The sequence below is a fragment of the Lepus europaeus genome, chromosome 4, assembly GCF_033115175.1.
Source record: "Lepus europaeus isolate LE1 chromosome 4, mLepTim1.pri, whole genome shotgun sequence".
NCBI classification, from domain to species: Eukaryota; Metazoa; Chordata; class Mammalia; order Lagomorpha; family Leporidae; genus Lepus; species Lepus europaeus.
In genome coordinates, this window is record NC_084830.1 from 97,022,848 (window position 1) to 97,043,895 (window position 21,048).

At 43.4% G+C, this 21,048-nt stretch overlaps 1 protein-coding gene across 4 annotated transcripts in view; it reads right to left on the reverse strand.

The window, feature by feature from the left end:
* Window positions 1-21,048, reverse strand: part of UBE2V2 (ubiquitin conjugating enzyme E2 V2) — a 45,791-nt gene that overhangs the window by 18,124 nt on the left and 6,619 nt on the right. Inside the window, exons 1-2 of one of the 4 annotated variants that reach the window (XM_062188513.1) lie at window positions 15,731-15,748; window positions 11,354-11,387 (exon numbers count right to left, since the gene is read on the reverse strand). The exons of 1 other annotated variant lie outside the window; for it this stretch is intronic. The gene's annotated coding sequence lies outside the window, so the exon portion shown is untranslated. Of the gene's footprint in view, window positions 1-11,353; window positions 11,388-15,730; window positions 15,797-21,048 lie in introns of those variants that run through there. 2 more of the 4 variants (XM_062188511.1, XM_062188512.1) reach the window with 2 other exon arrangements.

A 21,048-nucleotide genomic window follows, 5' to 3' on the forward strand; every position in this document is an offset into this window, starting at 1 on the left:
ACTGTATTCCTAAAATCTTGACATAGAAATCCCACTGCCGAGAATGTCCTTACCCTTTCACATTTCCCACTCCTTCATTCTCACTGACCCTGGTCTTTCTCATCATTGTGACCTTCAATCCCTGGAAGCTACCCATAATTCTTTCAATTTTCCACAAATTTCCTTTCCAAGGATTAATAGCCTGACCCCTCTACCAAAGGAGTCTTCCACGTTTTCAACAGCCTCTGACACAAAACCTCCAAGCCATCACGCAAGTCTTAAAAAATTATGTAAATGCCCTCAGAATACTCTCTCAATCTCAATTTCTCTCTCTCACACACACAAATTATAAAGCAGAAAGAAAAAACTGTTATCTCCTCAAAAGCAACTGCTGTTTTTTTTTTCACTTTTCTCCCACAAAACCAAAATATCTTTCACTTACTAATCCACAGTAATTCTTCTGATTATATAATGAAAAACCAGTAATTACTGTAACTCAAAAAAAAGAGAAAACTCACTAGCCACTGTGTGCTGTGCTTCATTAAACAAAATATTTGAAAATCATAGGCCACAGAAATATGGAGTTATTATAAATGACAGTAAAGAGTCACTGCAATTACTATGATTATCAACAATTTGTTGATACTCTTTGTGTACTCTAAGTGCCATCCTACATAATCATCCATTTAACCCCAAAAGCCAAAACTGAAATGATGTAACCTCCCCAAGATCACAAGCTCTAAGTGGCAGGTTCACAATAAGATGCAGTTCTAAGACCACAGCCATGCTATTTATAACCAAGCTGCACCAAGCTAACAGTGACACAGGCAGCCCGTCATGGATCATCTAGAATCAGGATGCCCAGTGTTGTTCCAGTTGTGCCATTTGCCCGACAGGTGACTTCAGCATAGTCATCTTATCCATAAAAATGGGATAATGATTTCTACTGCACAGAATCAGTCTGAAAATTAAATGAGGTAATCCACTTTAAACACAGTAAATGTCAACTATGATCATTTTAGGGTCTAGATTAAACATATTACATAAAACTTCTATTTCTTGGGGCTAGTGTTGTGGCATAATGGCTTAAGCCACTGTCTGTTAAAACTCCTGCTCCACTTTCTGATCCAGCTCCCTGTAGATGGCCTAGAAAAAGCAGAAGATGGCTCAGATCCTTGGGCCCCTGTACCCATGTGGGAGACCCAGAAGAAGCTCCTGGCTCCTGTCTAATTGGCCCAGCTTCGGTCATGACAGCCATGTGGGGAGTAAGCCAGAAGCTGGAAAGCCTCTCTCTGAGTCTCCCTCTCTTTGTAACTCTACCTCTCAAATAAACAGGTGAATCTTTAATGGGGAAAAAAAAAAAAAAAAAGTCTTTGTAAATTCCTGTAGGATGGTCTCTAAAAATTTTATCCTAAACACTTTTTATTTAAATTACAACAACGTTAATTTTTTTCTGTAGATGTATTTTTGTAGACATAATTTCCAAACCTTATTGTTACTGAATTTTTTTTTCTTTTTACTGAGAATTGTTTTGCTCAGGGGTTTTTTCTTTCATTTATTAAAAAGTCAGAGAGCAATGGGGGAGGAGGGTAAGGGAGGAAAGAGACAAAGATATATAGAGAGATCATCTACCTGCTGGTTCACTGAACAAACGCCCAAAACAGCTGGGGCTGGACCAGATGAAGCCAGGAGCCCGGAAGTGAACCCGAGTTTCCAACGTGGGTCATAGGGACTCAAGTACTTGAGTCATAATCTGCTACCTCCCATCATTCGTGCATTACCAGGAAACCGTCAGAATTAGAGCTATCACTTGAACACAGGTACTCTGACACAGGATATAGACATCCTAAGTGGCAGTTTAATCACTGTGCCACAATTCCCACCCCTTGAATTGCTTTATAAAGTAATCTTTAAAAAGCTTCATTACCCTTGCTATTACAAAGCCATTCTTCAATAATTCTCTTAAATTTGTACTGAATTTCTTTGCCTCCTCGTTATAACCAATTCAGTCAAGTGATCTTTATAAGTACCTAAAACTACAAAATAAGCAATGTAAAATCAGTGTTTCCTTTTACCTAAATGCCATGAAAGTGCCTAACCTAGTTATTGCTAAACTTTTGACCATGTCTCCATATAGCATTTTGGAAATACAGTCTTAAGAGTCACAGACCAAGTCCTGGCAATGCTAATGTTAAAGAATGACAGCTAAAGATCATTTATTTGGAAAATGTGAGATTCAAAACCAAATACCCAGTAAGCTAGAGCACCTTGGTCTTCTGGCACCTAACCACCAAAGCCTGTGAAGAGCAAAAGGCCAGAAGATAGGAATGTTGCTGCACAAAAGCTGCACTGTGCATGCATGAGGTACCCCTGTGTCTTCAGAATCAGGCAATCATTATATCATTACAGATGATATAGTCACCAAACCAAGAATCCAAGCCTCCAGGTTCCTCACTAATCATTTTCCAGTTAGGACATAACAATGAATCGCCACTCACACTTGTACAACTCATAAACAAAACCTTGACGGCAAATATGCTTCCAGTTATTAATCTGAAGGATTATCTGACACTCAATTATTTGCCTTTAATTCCAATATACACCCCCAAAAAAGGCAATAAAGACTGACGAAAAAAAACAAAACAAAACACCAGGAGAATGAGTCTTGCCATATTATGCTTACTAGGAACAAGGATTTTCTAGGGTTTTTTTTGTGGTTTTTTTTTTTTTTTTTTTTTTTTTTTTTTTTTTTTTTGACAGGCGGAGTGGATAGTGAGAGAGAAAGAGAGAAAGGTCTTCCTTTGCCGTTGGTTCACCCTCCAATGGCCGCTGTGGCCGGCGCATCTCGCCGATCCGAAGCCAGGAGCCAGGTGCTTCTCCTGGTCTCCCATGCGGGTGCAAGGCCCAAGGACCTGGGCCATCCTCCACTGCCTTCCTGGGCCATAGCAGAGAGTTGGCCTGGAAGAGGGGCAACCGGGATAGAATCCGGCGCCCTGACCGGGACTAGAGGATTTTCTAGTTTTAAAGCAAACTTTTTGCCTTTTTCAAGTTAACAGGAGAAAAACACAGAAATTGAAGCTTGAAAAGACATTTTTTTTTTTAATTTTTTTATTTTTTGACAGGCAGAGTGGACAGTGAGAGAGAGAGAGAGACAAAGACATTTTTAAATATTAGTCTTGTTGGGTAACAGGTCCAAGGAGACTTCACCTTTTTTGACTATTTGATCACAGGCTTCTGCCACTCTTCAACAAACCTGAGGGGACACCCTGCTAAGATGGAATGCAGTAAGAATCCTACCCTTATTTTAGTGCTCTGGTTCCTTCCCCACAATAGGAGTTCTCCCTAAAATCACACATACACACTTCCTATGTAACAGATGCTTGCTAAAAGCTTCACAAGCAGAAATATTCATTAAACTTCAACTTGTCCATTATTAATGTCACCATTTAGTGGGTAAGAAAACTGAGGGTTCAAATTATTAGACTGAATTCTATGAAACTGATATTCAGGCATCTTGTCAAAACAGCATTTTCATAAAGTCCTTTCTTTTTAAAAAAAATTTTTTTTTTTACAGGTAGAGTTAGTGAGAGAAAGAGACAGAGAGAAAGGTCTTCCTTTTTCTGTTGGTTCACCCCCAAGTGGCCGCTGCGGCCAGCACTGTGCCAATCCGAAGCCAGGGAGCCAGATGCTTCCTCCTGGTCTCCCATGCGGGTGCAGTACCCAAGGACCTGGGCCATCCTCCACTGTACTCCCGGGCCACAGCAGAGCTGGACTGGAAGAGGGCAACCGGGACAGAATCCGGCACCCCCAATCAGGACTAGAACCCGGGGGTGCCAGCACCACAGGTGGAGGATTAGCCCTAGTGAGCCAGCCCAAGTCCTTTCTAATAACAGAGTTGTCTCACCTGCAACCCACCAGGTCCAGGACCATACTCACTTTCCTAGCTTCCTGCAAAAATTGTCCCCAAGCCCTGCAAATCTGAGAGGAATAGGGAAAAACCCCTTAGCAGGTACCTTTAGCAAAAACTAACCCTGTTCTTTTTTTTAAGATTTCTTTATTTGAAATGCAGAGTTACAGAGAAGCAGAGGCAGACAGAGACAGAGAAGTCTTCCATCCACTGTTCACTCCCCAAATGACTGCAATGGCCAGAGCTGGGCCAATCCAAAGCCAGGATTCAGGAGCTTCTTCTGGGTCTCCCACACAAGTGCAGGGACCCAAGGACCTGGGTCATCTTCCACTTCTTTCCCAGATCATAGCAGAAACCTGGATCGGAAGTGGAGCAGCTGGGACTCAAACCGGCAACCAAATGGGATGCCAGCAACTGGAGGAAGCAGCTTTATCCATTATGCTACAGCACCAGGCCTCCAACCCTGTTCTTTTAATAAAGAAACTTTCCAGGGCAGCCATTTGGCACAGTAGCTGAGTCACCACTTGGGACACCCAAGTCCCACATCAGCATGCCTGGTAGAATCCTAGCTACTCCACTTTTGACCCAGCTTCCAGCTAGTGCACATCCTAAGGGGCAGCAAAGGATGGCTCAAGTACCTGAGTCCCTGCCACCCATGTGGGAGACCTAGATGGAGTTGCAGTGCCAGTATCCCATAAGGGCACTGGTTCAAGTCCCGGCTGCTCCACTTCTAACCCAGTTCTTTGCTATGGCCTGGGGAAGTAACAGATGGCCCAAGTCCTTGGGCTCCTGCACCCACATGTTGAGACCTAGAAGAAGTTCCTGGCTCCTGGCTTCGGATCGGCACATCTCCAGCAGCCATTTGGGGAGTGAACCAGCGGATGGATGACTTTCTCTCCCTCTCTCTCTCTCTCTGCCTCTCTGTAACTCAGCCTTTCAAATAAATAAATCAACATGAAAGTCCTTTGTGAGCACACAGAAAGGACAACTAAGCCCAACTTAAGGGACAAGGAAGGGCTCCTTAGAGAAGCAACTCTCCAGGTGCACTGTAAAGAACACCAATCACTGGGCAAAGAACCGGTAAAACAATACCAGATGTCAATGGAGAAATAAAGTTTGAGTAAAGAACATCAATAAACTGAATAAGGGGCTGGTGTTGTGGTGTACCAGGTTAAGCTGCTGCCTGCAACGCCAGCATCCCACATAAGCATCCTGTTTGAGTCCTGGGTGCTCCAATTCCAAACGAGCTCCCTGCTAATGTGCTTAGGAAAGCAACCACCTGTGCCACCCACATGGGAGACCTAGATGGAGCTTCAGGCTCCTGGCCAGCCCTGGCTATTGTGGCCATTTGGGGAGTAAATCAGCAGATGAAAAAATATATTTCTTTAAGATTTATTTATTTATTTATTTATTTAAAGGGCAGAATTACAGAGAGGCAGAGAGAAAGCTCCTCCATCTGCCCGTTCACTCCCCGAGAAGGTTCCAACAGCCAGTGCTGCACTGATCCAAAGCCAGGAGCCAAGAGCTTCTTCCCAGTCTCCCACAGGGGTGCAGGGGCCCAAGGCCTTGGGCCATCTTCTACTGCCTTCCCAGGCCATAGCAGAAAGCTAGATCAGAAGTGGAACAGCTGGGACTCAAAACTGGCGCCCATATGGGATGCCATTGCTGCAGACACAGGCTTTAACCTGCTGTGCCACAGCAATAGCACCTCTAAATCACTTTCAAATAAATAAATCTTTAAAAATAAATAAATAAAGCAACCTGCCTAAATTAAAAAATTCACGGGCCGGCGCCATGCTCACTTGGTTAATCCTCCGACTGTGGAGCCAGCATCCCATATGGGCACTGGGTTCTAGTCTCAGTTGCTCCTCTTCCAGTCCAGCTCTCTACTGCAGCCCGGGAGGGCAGTGGAGGATGGCCCAAGTGCTTGGGCTCCTGCACATGCATGGGAGACCGGGAGGAAGCACCTGGCTCCTGGCTTCAGATCAGTGCGGCGCCGGCCATGGCAGCCATTTAGGGGGGTGAAACAACAGAAGCAAGACCTTTCTCTGTCCTCTGTCTCTCTCTATATATCTAACTCTGTCAAAAAAAAAAAAAAGGAAGCTTTCTCTTATACTCTGCCTCTCCAAGAAGGGGAGGGGGGGGGGAGGGTGAGGAATCCAAGTTAAAAGCCTAGAGATACAGACAACAAAATGCAACCTTGGTACCAGGAAAAAAGTTACTATTAATTTGCTTTAAAGGACATCAGGGGGAAAACTGGCAGAATCTGAATAAGGTCTGTAGATAACAATTCCTCATCAGTTAATTTCCTGATGCTGATAATTATCTGTCGTGTTGTAGAAAACGTTTTGATTTTCAGTAAATACACAATGAAGTATTCAGGGTGCAGAGGACAATGTTCTTACACCTGAATGGTTCTGAAAAAAACGCGTATGTCTGTGCAAATGTGTATACCAAGCATGAAGAAAGCATGCAAGCACATGTACAAATGTTAAATGTTAACCATCTGGTAAGTCTGGGTGAAGGTATAAAGGAATTCTTTTCTGTAAATCTGAAGCTATTTCAAATAAAAAAGAAAAAAATAAAAGTTAATGGTGTTGGAATATTGTATAGATATGTGAAATAAAATGAAATTAAGATTCCTATTCTCACAGTATAAATAAAAATCAAGTCTAGGTAGATTAAATGTCCAAGTACAAAGAGCAAAATAGATTTCACTATAAGACATCCCTATACAATGAAAAAAAACTTGCTCATGGTTTAGGGCCTTTTCTTAGGGCCCTAATGACTCTGTCCTCAGTTTTAGATCCTGTGATTTTAGATTCTTTGAGTTTAAACTGCTCGTTAATTTGTTTTCTCTGGACTTGAAAAAGTAAAAGTCTAGGTGGCCATGCACATGAAACCTCCAATGGAAGCAGTTTCTGCAAGCTGGCACTGCATCCCCCTGGAGAAGCCACCTCCTGCTGCAACCCTGCCTTGATTCCCCTCCCCAAAGACACCCCTTTTCAGCAAGAAGCAGCCAGAGTGCTCATCGCCCAGTTCCCCTATCAGACGTTAGGGTTTCCATCTTCTGGAGGAGGGAATGTGATGAGTCAGATGGGTTAATAAATAGATCCCAATGGAATTTGAGGTATAAAATATTTGCTTCTTTCTCCAAAAAGTTATCTTTAGCAAGAACAAACAAGCCACCCTCCCTTCCTTTGGAATCTCCAAATTTACCATGAGAATAGCAAGGGAGCTCTTCCTGAGCTCACAGCTTCAGATGAAAACAAGTTACCTATCCCACCCTTAGCAGGCCAGACAGGATGGAGAATTGTAAATGAGATCTTTTGAAGGCTTTTGTCCCCAACTGGTAACTGAATGCCAAATTGATTGTCAAGTTTTGGGTTCCCCCCCCCCTTCAGAAATTGTACTTAAAAAGCCCACTGCCACCAATCCTTTGAGTTTATTCCTCTCTTGGAAGCCCCTCTCCAAGCTGCTCTGCCTAGAGGCCTTTTACTCTAATACTTTTAAATCTAAAAAAAAAAAAAAAAGACATCGTTATAACTTTGGGGATATAAATAAGGGTTTCTTTTTTTCTTTTTTCTTTTTTTGACAGGCAGAGTGGATAGTGAGAGAGAGACAGAGAAAGGTCTTCCTTTTTGCCGTTGGTTCACTCTCCAATGGCCGCTGCGGTGGGCGCATCACGCTGATCCGAAGCCAGGAGCCAGGTGCTTCTCCTGGTCTCCCATGCGGGTGCAGGGCCCAAGGACTTGGGCCATCCTCCACTGCCTTCCAGGGCCATAGCAGAGAGCTGGCCTGGAAGAGGGGCAATCGGGATAGAATCTGGCGCCCCAACTGGGAATAGAACCTGGTGTGCCGGCGCCGCAAGGCGGAGGATTAGCCTGTTAAGCCACGGCGCCGGCCAAGTAAGGGTTTCTTACAGCAAAACAAGCACAAAAGACAGGACAAATGAAAAGATTTGCCAGAGCCTGAAAGAACATATAACAAAATGTTAGTATCTAAAATATAGAAAGAATTCCTCCTAGAAATCAAGGAAAAGACAAATCCAGAAAAAATGGGGCACACATTAGAAATAAGGAGGTCCTGGGGCCAGTACTGTGACATAGCAGATAAAAACCACCACTTGCAGTGCCACCATCCCATATGGGCACCAGTTCAGGTCCCAGCTGCTCCACTTCCTAATCCAGCTCTCTGCTATGGCCTGGGAAAGCAGAAGATGGCCCAAGTCCTTGGGCTCCCGCACCCTTGTGGGAGACCTGGAAGAGGTTCAAGGCTCCTCACTTTGGATTGGCGCAGCTCCAACTGTTGCAGTCATCTGGGGAGTGAACCAGTAGATGAAGACCTCTCTCTCTTTCTGCCCCTGCCTCTCTGTAACTCTTTCAAATAAATAAATCTTAAAAAAAGGAAGGAAGGAAGGAAGGAAGGAAGGAAGGAAGGAAGGAAGGAAGGAAGGAAGGAAGAAGGGAGGGAGGGAGGGAGGGAGGGAAAAAGAAAAAGAAAAAGAAAAAGAAAAAGAAAAAGAAAAAAGGAGGTCCAGGGGCCAGCGCTGTGGTGCAGAGGGTTAAAGCCCCAGCCTGCAGCGCCAGCATCCCATATGAGTGCAGGTTCAAGTACCAGCTGCTCCAGTTCTGGTCCAGCTCCCTGCTAATGCACCTGGGAAAGCAGCAGAGGATGGCTGCTGCCAGTTCAAGTACTCAGCTTCCATTCCACCTTCCTGATAATACACCATGAAAGGCAGCAAACAATATGCCAAATGCTAGGGGACTCTGCCCACCAATGTGGGAGACCAGGATGGAGTTTCTGTCTCCTGGCTTTGGCCAAGCCCAGACCTGGATGCTGTGGCCATTTCAAATATTAAGTCTGGCAACTCTTGCTTCCAATAGAGATGTACAGTAGAGAATGGAAGTTCAATCACTATTAAGGTTAGAATAAACTGATAAAACTACTTTGACAAGCAAACTAGTAATATGTTGACAGAGATCCAGGCACAGGCCCAGAAAAATTGCAGCAAGTGTTCCAGGAAGCATGAACACTGAACACTGTTTCTAACAGGGAAAACTTAGAAGTAGCCTAAGCGGAACATGGTATAATCAATGACAGGATATTTACAATGACAAGTGTTAATCAAAGCTAGAATTTTTAAAACATGTTGTTTAATGGATAGAGCTTCATTCTCCCAAGATGAAAATATTCTAGAGATTGGTTTATGCTGTGAATATACTTAATACTACTTAACTGTAAAACTAAAAATATAATTTTCTTGTATGTATTTTACCTCAGTTACAAACAAAAAGCACACCAAGATTGATATATAAACAGGCTTTTATACTGCTTACAGGTACATACACATGTAGCAAAAGTACAAAGCAGTTTATAGAAAAGTATTAAAAAATAATTTTAAAGGCCAGCGCCGCGGCTCACTAGGCTAATCCTCCGCCTTGCGGCGCCGGCACACCGGGTTCTAGTCCCGGTCGGGGCACCGATCCTGTCCCGGTTGCCCCTCTTCCAGGCCAGCTCTCTGCTGTGGCCAGGGAGTGCAGTGGAGGATGGCCCAAGTCCTTGGGCCCTGCACCCCATGGGAGACCAGGAGAAGCACCTGGCTCCTGCCATCGGATCAGCGCGGTGCGCTGGCCGCAGCGCGCTTACCGCGGCGGCCATTGGAGGGTGAACCAACGGCAAAAGGAAGACCTTCCTCTCTGTCTCTCTCTCTCACTGTCCACTCTGCCTGTCAAAAAAAAAAAAAAACAATAATAATAATAATAATTTTAAAGTTATTAAAAACCATAGTAGTAATCACCTCTGGGAAAAGAGAAAGGGTTGGAAAAGAAAAGGATGGCTTTAAATGTACTAAGAATCTTTTATTTTTTCATAAAACTTTAACTACACCAGTGATGAACACCTTTAGGTCCAACGCAACATATCTCAATGGTCAAACCCAAGAGCCCAATTCAAGAGGGATCTGCTGGACAGGGAAGAAAAAAGAAGAAATGCTATTGCCTTGCCTCTGTCCCCTACCTCGACCCATGTGTTGGAACCACTGCTGATCCATGCTGCTTTGAGGACATAAAAGCAAGCTGTCATGGACTGACTGTAAAACAACCTTTGCAGCCAGCCTTGTGGTAGGGCAGGTTTAAGCCACTGCCTATGGCCGGCGCTGTGACTTAACAGGCTAATCCTCCGCCTTGCGGTGCCGGCACACCGGGTTCTACTCCCGGTTGGAGCGCCGGATTCTATCCCGGTTGCCCCTCTTCCAGGACAGCTCTCTGCTATGGCCCGGGAAGGCAGTGGAGGATGGCCCAGGTGCTTGGGCCCTGCACCTGCATGGGAGACCAGGAGAAGCACCTGGCTCCTGGCTTCGGATCAGCGTGATGCGCCGGCCGCAGCGACCATTAGAGGGTGAACCAACGGCAATAAGAAGACCTTTCTCTCTCTCTGTCTCTCTCACTATCCACTCTGCCTGTAAAAAAAAAAAAAACATATATATATAATGGGCTGGCATTTTGGTTCAACAAGCTACCAAGCCAACACTGGCATTCCATATTGGTGAGCCAGTTCGAGTCCCAGCTGGTTCCACCTCTGATCCAGCTTCCTGCTAATATGTCTGAGAAGGCAGAAGATGACCCAAATACTTGGGACCCTGCCACCTACATGGTAGATCAGGACAGAATCCCTGGCTCCTGGCTGTTGTAGCCATCTGGAGAGTGAACCAGCAAATGGAAAATACCTATATCTACCTCTACCTCTACCTCCTACCTCTCTCCCTCTCTCCCTCTCTCTTTCTCTCTCCCCCCCCCCCATCATTTTGCCTTTTAAATCAATATATAAATATTTTTAAAAAAAAAAAAAGATAAACAAGGGTGAGTTCTGTGGTAGAACACATTAAGCTGCCACTTGCAACGCTGGCATCCTATATCAGAGCAGCAATTCGAGTCCCAGCTGTTCTGCTTCTGATGCAGCTCCCTGATAATGTGACCCGCAAGGCAGCAGAAGATGGTCCAAGTACTTGAGCCCCTGCCAGCCATGTAAGAGACCCTAATGGAGTTCCAGGCTCCTGGTTTCAGCCTGGATTGGCCCCTGCTACTGCATCTGGAGAGTGACTCAATGGATGGAAGATCTCACTGTCTCTCTCTCTCTCTGTCATTCTGCCTTTCAAATATTCTTTTTTTAATCTTTAAAAAAGAAAACACAAAGTACAAAAATTTTCAACTTAATTTTTAAACTATTAAAACCTGTTATTATCTATAACCAGTTAGACTGACTTTGTAGTAAACAGATACACACATAGACAGACATGAAACACCACTGGTAAACAAGAAAGATAAACAAGAAAACTATTAAGATCTATGAAGTTATTACATAACCATAAAACATAAATACAATGTTGGTAGAACTGTGGAAAAACATGTGGCACTGGTAAACTTTCTTATAATTGGAAAAAAATATAAAGGAAAAAATATAACCTACAACTGATGTTTCAGGTTCACTGGGCCTATGGAATCTAAAAAAAAAAGAAAAAGAAGTCAAATAAACAGAGATCGAGAGTAAGAGTGATTACCAGGGGTGGAGAACTATGGAAATTTTAGGTCAACAGATACAAAGTAACAGATATGTGAAATGAACAAGTGGAAAGCTCCAATGTACAACAAGAGGACTATAGTTAATAGCATATTGTATTCAGGATTTTTGCTAAATGAATTTACAGCTACTCCTGTGGCTCCACCCCCCATCCCCACAGGGGTCGAGGGGATGGGGGGCCAGGTAGAAACAAAGAAACATGCATATATTAATCTGTTTCACTATAGTAACCTAATCATAAATGTATCTCATAACATCATATATGTATACCTTAAAAATATACAATAAACTTTAAAGTAAATTCTTAGGGCCGAAATTCCCTATATCTAGCAGAGTATTTTAGAACACTAACAAAGGGCCGGTGCTATGGCATAGTAGGTTAAGCCATACGGACATCAGTTTGGGTCCCAGCTGCTCCACTTCTCAACCAGCTCCCTGCAAATGGCCTGGGAAAGCAGTAGATGGCCCAAGCCAGAGACCTGGAAGAAGCATCTCACTTTAGGTGGCCCAGCTCTGACTGCTGTGGCCTTTTAGGAAGCGAAAGCAGACAGAAGACCTCTGTGTCTCTCCCTCTACTTCACTCTGCACTCTATTCTGGATTACCACACTTGTTCCCTCATGGCACTCCTAGTTGGATGAGCCTGCCATCCCATCAGCACTGAACACTCACTCAGTAAAGCACAAATGTGAATCATTAACACCTGGCACAGTTCTAGGCTCAGAAAAAAACACTGTTCTACGTCCCTAACTAGGCCCATAATCCTCACAGGTTGTTTCAAAGATATCACTTACAACCCCACTATTAAGAACACTATTTATTGACATAAAAAATGTCAAGAATACAGTTACTGGGTGATTTAAAAACTTAGAATTGAATTTCATGCATCATTCAGACACATAATTTGTACAAATATTTAGTGTTAACCACTTCATATAATTAACAGGAAAAAAATCAGAAAGTAATACTCTGTTTATGAAATGAAGGTTTAACAGGTACAACAATTTTTCTTTGGTCTCTAAAATAAAAATTCACATGAGATTAAAAATGTTTCACTAAAATACAGTTAAGCTTAAATTTAAATTTACTGCTTACTATTCAGTTAATAAATGAGAACACATGTTAACGGGATGGGAGAGTCCAGTATTTTAAACCTGATATACAGTCACTTCAATGTATGTTTTAAAAATATTTAAATACTGGCCGGCGCCATGGTTTAACAGGCTAATCCTCCGCCTTGCGGTGCCGGCACACCGGGTTCTAGTCCTGGTTGGGGTGCCGAATTCTATCCCGGTTGCCCCTCTTCCAGGCCAGCTCTCTGCTATGGCCCAGGAAGGCAGTGGAGGATGGCTCAAGTCCTTGGGCCCTGCACCCGCATGGGAGACCAGGAGAAGCACCTGGCTCCTGGCTTCGGATCGGCGAGATGCGCAGGCCGCAGTGGCCATTGGAGGGTGAACCAACGGCAAAGGAAGACCTTTCTCTCTGTCTGTCTCTCTATCCACTCTGCCTGTCAAAAATATATATTTAAATACTGTCTTTCATCAAATATCAGATGGCATAAACTCTATGATGTCTCATTCATTTAATAAATTATAAAATATTACCAATAAAGTCATAAATCCATTTCAGATTTTAAAATGTCTTAGAATCAATAAAATACAATGAAAATATATTTGAGAAGACATAATTCAAATGAAACTTTGTACATACATAACATCTGTAATTTCAAATACAGGTAAGAAAACCTCTATATTGGGGCCAGTGCTGTTATACAGGTTAAGACATCGCCCGTGACACTGGCATCCCATTATGAGCAACAGTTCATGTCCTGGCTGCTCCAGTTCCGATCCAGCTCCTTGCTAATACGCCTTGGAAAAGCTGCAGAAGATGGCCCAAATCCTTGGGCCCCTTCACCCACTTGGGAGACCCAGAAGAAGTTCCTTGCTTTAGCCTGGCGCAGCCCTAGCTGTTGTGGCCATCTGGGAGTGAACCAGCAGATGGAAGACCCCTCTCTCTGTCCCTCTCTCCTTCCGCCTTTCAGATAAATAATTAAGTCAAGGAAGGAAAGGAGGGAAGGAGGGATGGAAGAAGGAAACCTCTGTATTAGACAGTTTAATACTGCAGAAGTGGAGGATGGGGCTGGCAATGTAGTGCAGCAGGTTAAGCCACCTCCTTCAATGCCATATAAGCATTCCATATGAGCAGTTTGAGTCTTGGCTGTTCCACTTCTGATCCAGCTCCCTGCTAATGCACCTGGGAAAGCAGAAGAAGATGGCCTAAGTCCTTGGGCCCTTGCACCTACGTGGGAGACCTAGATGAAGCTCCTAGCCTCGGTCTGGCCAAGCTCTGGCCATTTCAGCCATCGGAGGAGTGAATAAGTGGTAGGGATCTCTCTCTCTCTCTCTATCTCTCTCTCTCCCTCCCTCCCTCCCTCCCTCTTTCTGTAACCCTGCCTTTCAAACAAATAAATCAATCTTTTTGTTTTTAAGAAAAAAAAAGTGTAGAGGGAATATTCTATCATGCTACTGTTACTCTTCAGGTTACAACCAAAACCACCCTGTCCCATAGCCACTACTGCAAAAAACCCTTCAACTATATGGATAGCACATTTTGAAGTCTGCTTACTAGATACTAACTCAGCTGGATAATGGGAATGAAGCAGTATTTGTTTATATTTAATGGCTGTATTTGAGCATTAAATAGTCCTTTAATATTGTTTCACTTCAGAAAGGTAAACTAAAGCAAAACAGCAAAATATTACAAAGTACAAAGGGGAAAGTTAGATTTTACTTGGACCGTTCATTTTTTTCAGTATTAAATCACACAGAAATTATACCACAGAAAATGACAACACAACACTCAATAAACTCCTAGTGAATGTATGGCAGCTGTTTACTTTTATTTGCCCTCTCAACATTTATGAAACAACCTATAGCAGGTGTTGCTGATCCTGCACACAAAGACAAAAAGCAGGTGTTGCTGATCCTGAACACAAAGACAAAAGCCTTTTCTTAAGGCCTGACATTCCAGTGGAGCAGACTATTGTGCAGGTGGATACATTCCAATACAACCCAGCTGTCCCCAGAGATTTTTGCCTGGATACACTATAAATATTTCAAAAAGGTCCAGGGAAAACACAGCAGTTACTGAAGAATTTCCAGTAAAGCAGTTAACAATGTTTATTACAGAACTATGAAGGGAAACTTCCCTTAGAATAAACTAGGAGAAACATTTTAAATACAGAAAAAAATAAACTAGAGAGCAGAGGAAATTTGGGTAAACTACAATACATTCTGGTTCCTTGGTTTTAATTTCTAAGGAAAATTAGGAATAGTGTTCTCTAAAGGATGTGAAATCTGACAAAGACCACTAAATCAGTGGGACTGAGTCCAGAAAGCTAGTTTCCACAGTCAGAAACCATATTAAACAAACTGAACAGATATCCCTCTAAATCAGTTTATGAAGTAAACATTTAGAAAATTAAAGACTTTACAATAATTTAAGTATTTATTCTGAGGAAGTAACCACTCACATCAATACTGTTTAGTAAACCACACACAACTGATAATTTAGGTAGCAGGTGACACTAGCATGCATTATTTGTATTTTTCAGTAACATTCTAATCCCTAGAGTAAAAGAATCCATGACATATCTATAGGATTTTCAAAGAAACTATTTGCAATATCTGTCTATATATAACTATTTGCAGTATCTGTCTATACATAACTTTTTTTAATGTGAGGTTAAAACTTTTCACCTGGCAAGGTGGCACACAGAATCCTGCCTATCACATGGTATTCACATAAACTAATTATGGCCAGATCAAGAGAACTCACAGAGCATCAACAACACATTACTAAAACAAAGAACCAGGCAGATGTTCAGCACAGCAGTTAAAAATACTGCTTGGGGGCCTGCCCCACGGCTCAATAGGTTAATCCTATCCTGGGTTCTAGTCCCAGTCGGAGCACCAGATTCTGTCCCGGTCGCTCCTCTTCCTGTCCAGCTCTTTGCTGTGGCCCAGGAGTGCAGTGGAGGATGGCCCAAGTCCTTGGGCCCTGCACCTGCATGGGAGACCAGGAGAAGCACCTGGCTCCTGGCTCCTGCCTCCGGATCAGCGCGGTGTGCCGGCCGCAGCAGCCATTGGAGGGTGAACCAAAGGAAAAGGAAGACCTTTCTCTCTGTCTCTCTCTCACTGTCCACTCTGCCTGTCAAAAAAAAAAAAAGAAAAGAAAAGAAAAAAGTACTGCTTGGGATACCCACATACCATATCAGAGGACCCAGGTTCAAGTCCTAGGTCAGCTCGAATCCAGCTTCCTGCTGATGCACACCCCTAGAAGAAGCAGATAAAGGTTCAAGTACCTGTGTCCCTGCAATCCATGCAGGAGACCCAAACTGACCAGTTTTTGTAGCCTTTCTCTGTCTCTCTCTTCTCTAATAAATATAAATGATTTTTTTTTTTAATTTATTTGACAGGTAGAGTTAGTGAGAGAGACAGAGAGAAAGGTCTTCCCTCCATTGGCTCACCCCCCAAAGGGCCACCATGGCCGGAGCTACGCTGATTCGAAGCCAAGAGCCAGGCACCTGCTCCCGGTCTCCCATGCGGGTGCAAGTGCCCAAGCACTCCACTGCCTTCCCGGGCCACAGCAGAGAGCTGGACCGGAAGAGGGGCAGCCAGGACCAGAACTCGGAGCCCACATGGGATGCCGGCACCGCAGGCAGAGGATTAGACAAGTAAGCCATGGTGCCAGCCCCAATTTTTTTAAAGTGAGGACAATTGGGGCCAGCACTGTACTACATCAGGTTAAGTCATCTTCTGAAGTACCGGCATCCCATAAGGGCACTAGTTCGAGTTCCAGTTGCTCCACTTCCATTCCAGCTCCCTGCTAATGCACCTGGGAAAGAAATGGAGGATGGCCCAAGTCCTCAGGCCCCTGCAACTGTATGGGTAACCCTGAAGAAGTTCCTGGCTTTGGCCTGGCCCACCTCTGGCCATTGCAGATATCTAGAGATATCCATCCAGCGGATGGAAACTCACTCTCTCTCCTTCATTAACTTTGCCTTTCAAATAAACAAATAAAATTCTTTAAAAACAAAAAAGTGAAGACAACCAAGAATGGCAGAAAATACTGCAAACCATGGACTTCAAATTTTTGCACCTAAATAAATTTATCTTTTAATTCCACATTTCTGTATATTTCCTAACATACCTTGATATAAGGGATTTGTATTTAGACTATATAAAGAACTCCTATGGGGCTGGCGCTGTGGCACAGCGGGTTAAAGTCCTGGTCCAATGTGCCGGCATCCCATATGGGCGCTGGTTCAAGACCCGGCTGCTCCTCTTCCAATCCAGCTCTCTGCTATGGCCTGGGAAAGCAGTGGAAGATGGCCCAAGTCCTTGGGCCCCTGCACTCACGTGGGCGACCCAGAAGAAGCTCCTTGCTCCTGGCCTCGGATCGGTGCAGCTCCGGCCATTGTGGCCATCTGGGGAGTGAACCAGTGGATGGAAGTCCTCTCTGTGTCTCTACCTCTCTCTGTAACTCTGTCTTTCAAATAAATAAAATAAATCTTAAAAAAAAAAACTCCTACAATATAAAAAGATCCAATTAAAAATGGACAAAGGAGCAAAATAAGCATTTCTCTAATTATTTTTATTTAAAAGGTAGAAAAGAGAAATTTTCATCCTCTAGTTCACTCCCCAAATGTCCACAATTCAGGTCAAAGCCAGGAGTGTGAATTCCATGCAGGTAGCAGGGACCTAAGATCTTCAAGTAATCTTGGATCAGAAGCAGAGGTAGGACTTGAATCCAAATACTCCAATATAGAATGCAGGCATCCCAAGCAGCATCTTAACCATTGCACTCCTTCATAATAAGCATTTCCCTAAAATCATACAAATGAATAGTAAACATATGAAATTATATTCAATATTATAAGGTCATCAGGAAAATACAAACCAACACTACAATTAGATATCATGTCACATTCCCTAGTAAGGATGTGGAAAAATCAAGACTCTCATATACTGCTGGTAGGAATGTAAAATATTTTCCCTTTAGAAAGTCATCTACCAGTTCCTCAGCTAAACAGCTACTGTCCATATCCAAGTATCTATTGAAAACATATATTCTTATAGAAACACACAGATGTTTATAGCAGCCTACTGCAAACTGTCAGAAAGTGAAAACAACCCATATGTCCATCAACACAAGAGCAGATAAACAAAATGTGGCAAATTCATATAGTGGGGGCCAGTGCTATGTATAGTGGGTATGGATTTCCTGGCATCCCATATGGGCACCAGTTCGAGTCCCAGCTGCTCCACCTCCAAACCAGTCCCTGCTAATATGCCTGGGAAAACAGCAGAAAATGGCTCAAGTCCTTGGGCCCCTATACCCACGTGGGAATCCCGGAAGAAGCTCCAGGGTCCTGGCTTCAGACTGGCCCAGCTCCGGCAGCTGCAGCCATTTGGGGAGTGAACCAGCAGATGGAAGACAACTCTCTCTGCCTCTGCCTCTCTCTGTCTTTCAAATAAATAAATAAATCTTTTTACAAAAAATCCAGATAGTGGAATATTCTTCAGTCACGAAAAGGGAAAAAGTATTGACATGCACTGCAAAACCAATGATCCCTAAAGACATTAATCAAAGTAAAAGAAGTCAGACATGAGAGACCACATACTATCCAATTCCACTTACTTAAAATATAGACAGAACAGACAGAGCCATAAAGATAGAAAATTGGATTAGTGGGTTGCTATAGGCTATGGAGTAGTACCTTGCAAGTTATGGGGGATGGGATAGGACTAACGGGTACAGGATTTCTCTTTGGAATGATGAAAATGTTCCAAAATGATGGCAGTGGGGGTGCAATTCAGGATGTACCAGGTTAAGTCACTGTTTAGGACATCTGCATGTGTGTAGTTGGAGTCCTGGTTACTCCACTTCTGACCCAGTTCTGTGCTAACAGGCCTGGGAAACAGTGGATAACAGCTCAAGTACTTGAGTTCCTGCCACTCACGTGTGAGACTCGGATGGATTTCCTGGCTCCAGGCTTCAGCCTGGTGCAGCCCCAGCTGTTGTAGTCATCTGGAGAGTGAAAAGGCAGAATAGAAAAATCCCTCAATATCTCCCTCCCTCCCTTCCCTTTTCCTCCCCTTCACCCCCATCATTCCACCTTTCAAATAAATAAATACATTTTTTAAAGAGATATTTATTCATTTGAAAGGCAGTTCCAGGAGGGAGACAGGGAACAGGGAGCTGGATCAGAAGTGGAACAGCCAGGACATGAACTGGTGCCCACATGGCATGCCAGCGCTACAGGCATCAACTTATCCCGTTGCACCACAATGCCAGCCCCATAAATACATCTAAAAAAATAAATTACTGGGGCCGGTGCTGTGGTGTAGCAAGTAAAGCCGCTGGCTGCAGCACTGGCATCCTATATGGGTGCCAGTTCAAGTCCCAGCTGCTCCACTTCCGATCCATCTCTCTGCTACGGCCTGGGAAGGCAGCAGAAGATGGCCCAACTCCTTGGTCCACTGCCCCCATGTAGGAGACTCAGAGGAAGTTCCTGGCTCCTAGCTTTGGATCAGCACAGCTCTGGCCACTGCAGTCAACTGGGGAGTGAACAGTGGATGGAAGAACTCTCTCTCTCTCTCTCTCTGCCTCTTCTTCTCTCTCTGTGTAACTCTTTCAAATAAATAAATAAATCTTTAAAAAAAAAATTACTGCAATGATGGTTGCACAAATGTGAATATACCAAAAACTATTGAATTTTTCACTCCAAATGAACAAACTTTATGATATGTGAATTAGCTGTTCAAAAAGAATAGAATAATTACCCGAAAGCAAAGTCAGTATTCATTTATAACTCTGCCTGCCAGAAGATTCAACTCATGATGCATCACTTAAAAGATATGGTCGGCCGGCGCCGCAGCTCAATAGGCTAATCCTCCGCCTGCGGCGCAGGCACACCAGGTTCTAGTCCCAGCTGCCCCTCTTCCAGGCCAGCTCTCTGCTATGGCCCAGGAGTGCAGTGGAGGATGGCCCAAGTGCTCGGGCCCTGCAACCACATGGGAGACCAGGGGAAGCATCTGGCTCCTGGCTTTGGATCAGCGTGGTGCGCCGGCCGCAGCGCGCCAGCCACGGCAGCCATTGGAGGGTGAACCAACGGCAAAGGAAGACCTTTCTCTCTGTCTCTCTCACTATCCACTCTGCCTGTCAAAAAAAAAAAGATACGGTCAAAGGCGAGGAGACTGGGACTGGCCCTTTTCCACAGGACCAGTTTTCCCAGTTCACAAACTCTTGAAACCAAATCCTTCCTATCTGATAAACATACATGGTCATATTCAGAGGGCACTGTATTTGGGGAAGTAGGCAAGAAGAATGGTAAGAAAAAAACAGAACAGTACTACATGCTCTAATGGGCCACTTTAGGAACAAAGGATGTAATATGGAAACATTTAAGAGAGCCCATCAGGTAGGTCTCCTACTTCCCATTCAGAGGTGAGTTTCCATCAACAGCTCACAGAACTCCCAATAACTTCCTTTTCCTTTCCCTCCCCAAAATAGTTCATGAAGAAAATCAGATTTACAGAAACCACTTAAGGAACAATTACAATATGTGTATTTGCCTGCAATACCTAATTACTGCTCACAAAGATTGGCATCAATGTGTAACAATATTTAGCCACTAACAGCATTTTTCCTAATTTTTTCTTTATTCTTTTCAACACACTTTAATTACCTACAGTGCCTTTAGACTCTAGCAAGTGTCTTTCCTTGATCCATAATGGCATTTATTTATGAAATAACAGCATTTGGTTTCCCCAAAATAAATGCAACCTAAGCATACATAGAATACAGTGTGACTGAGAAGCTGCACAAAGAAGCTGAAATGAAGAAACTAGCTCTGGCCTCAGTATCTAGGTAAGTAATCTTGTGGAAGTCATTTCATACCTAGATTTCCACTGCTCATCTATAAAATGAACCTGGCCTAAAGTCTAGATCAGGGGTGGGTAAACTTTCTTCTGCCCAGAGCCATTTGGATATTTATAACATTATTCACAGGCCATACAAAATTACCAACATAGAAATTAGCCTACTATAGATGTACTACATTTCAAATCCTAACTACAATTGCCTTGGCAGGGCCAGATCAAACGATTTTACAGGCCTTACATGGCCTGTAGGCCAGACATCCCCACCCCTAGCCTAGATGATAATGTACTTTCAATTATAGCTATTATTTCAACAGAGATAAGGCCATAGGAATTCTCTGTCTGTAGTTTGAAATTTCAGAATTTCAATTTAAAATGAAAGTAACACCTGCTCTCTCACAAATCAGCTAATAAGACTTTATAAACAAATCATTCCCAGAGTCCTGATGTCTCACCTTACATATGATTTTTAAAAATTCACAGAAATAAATGAATTAAAAGGTAAGTTTGCTCTGGTGTGAAAAATAGTTGAAATCCATGCATACTGTTTTCATTATTCAGGAACTTTCTGAAGACCCCTCATATAGCTGAAAGATTTTAAATTGCCTCTATGAAAAAGTCAACTACTTTTGAAACTTTCA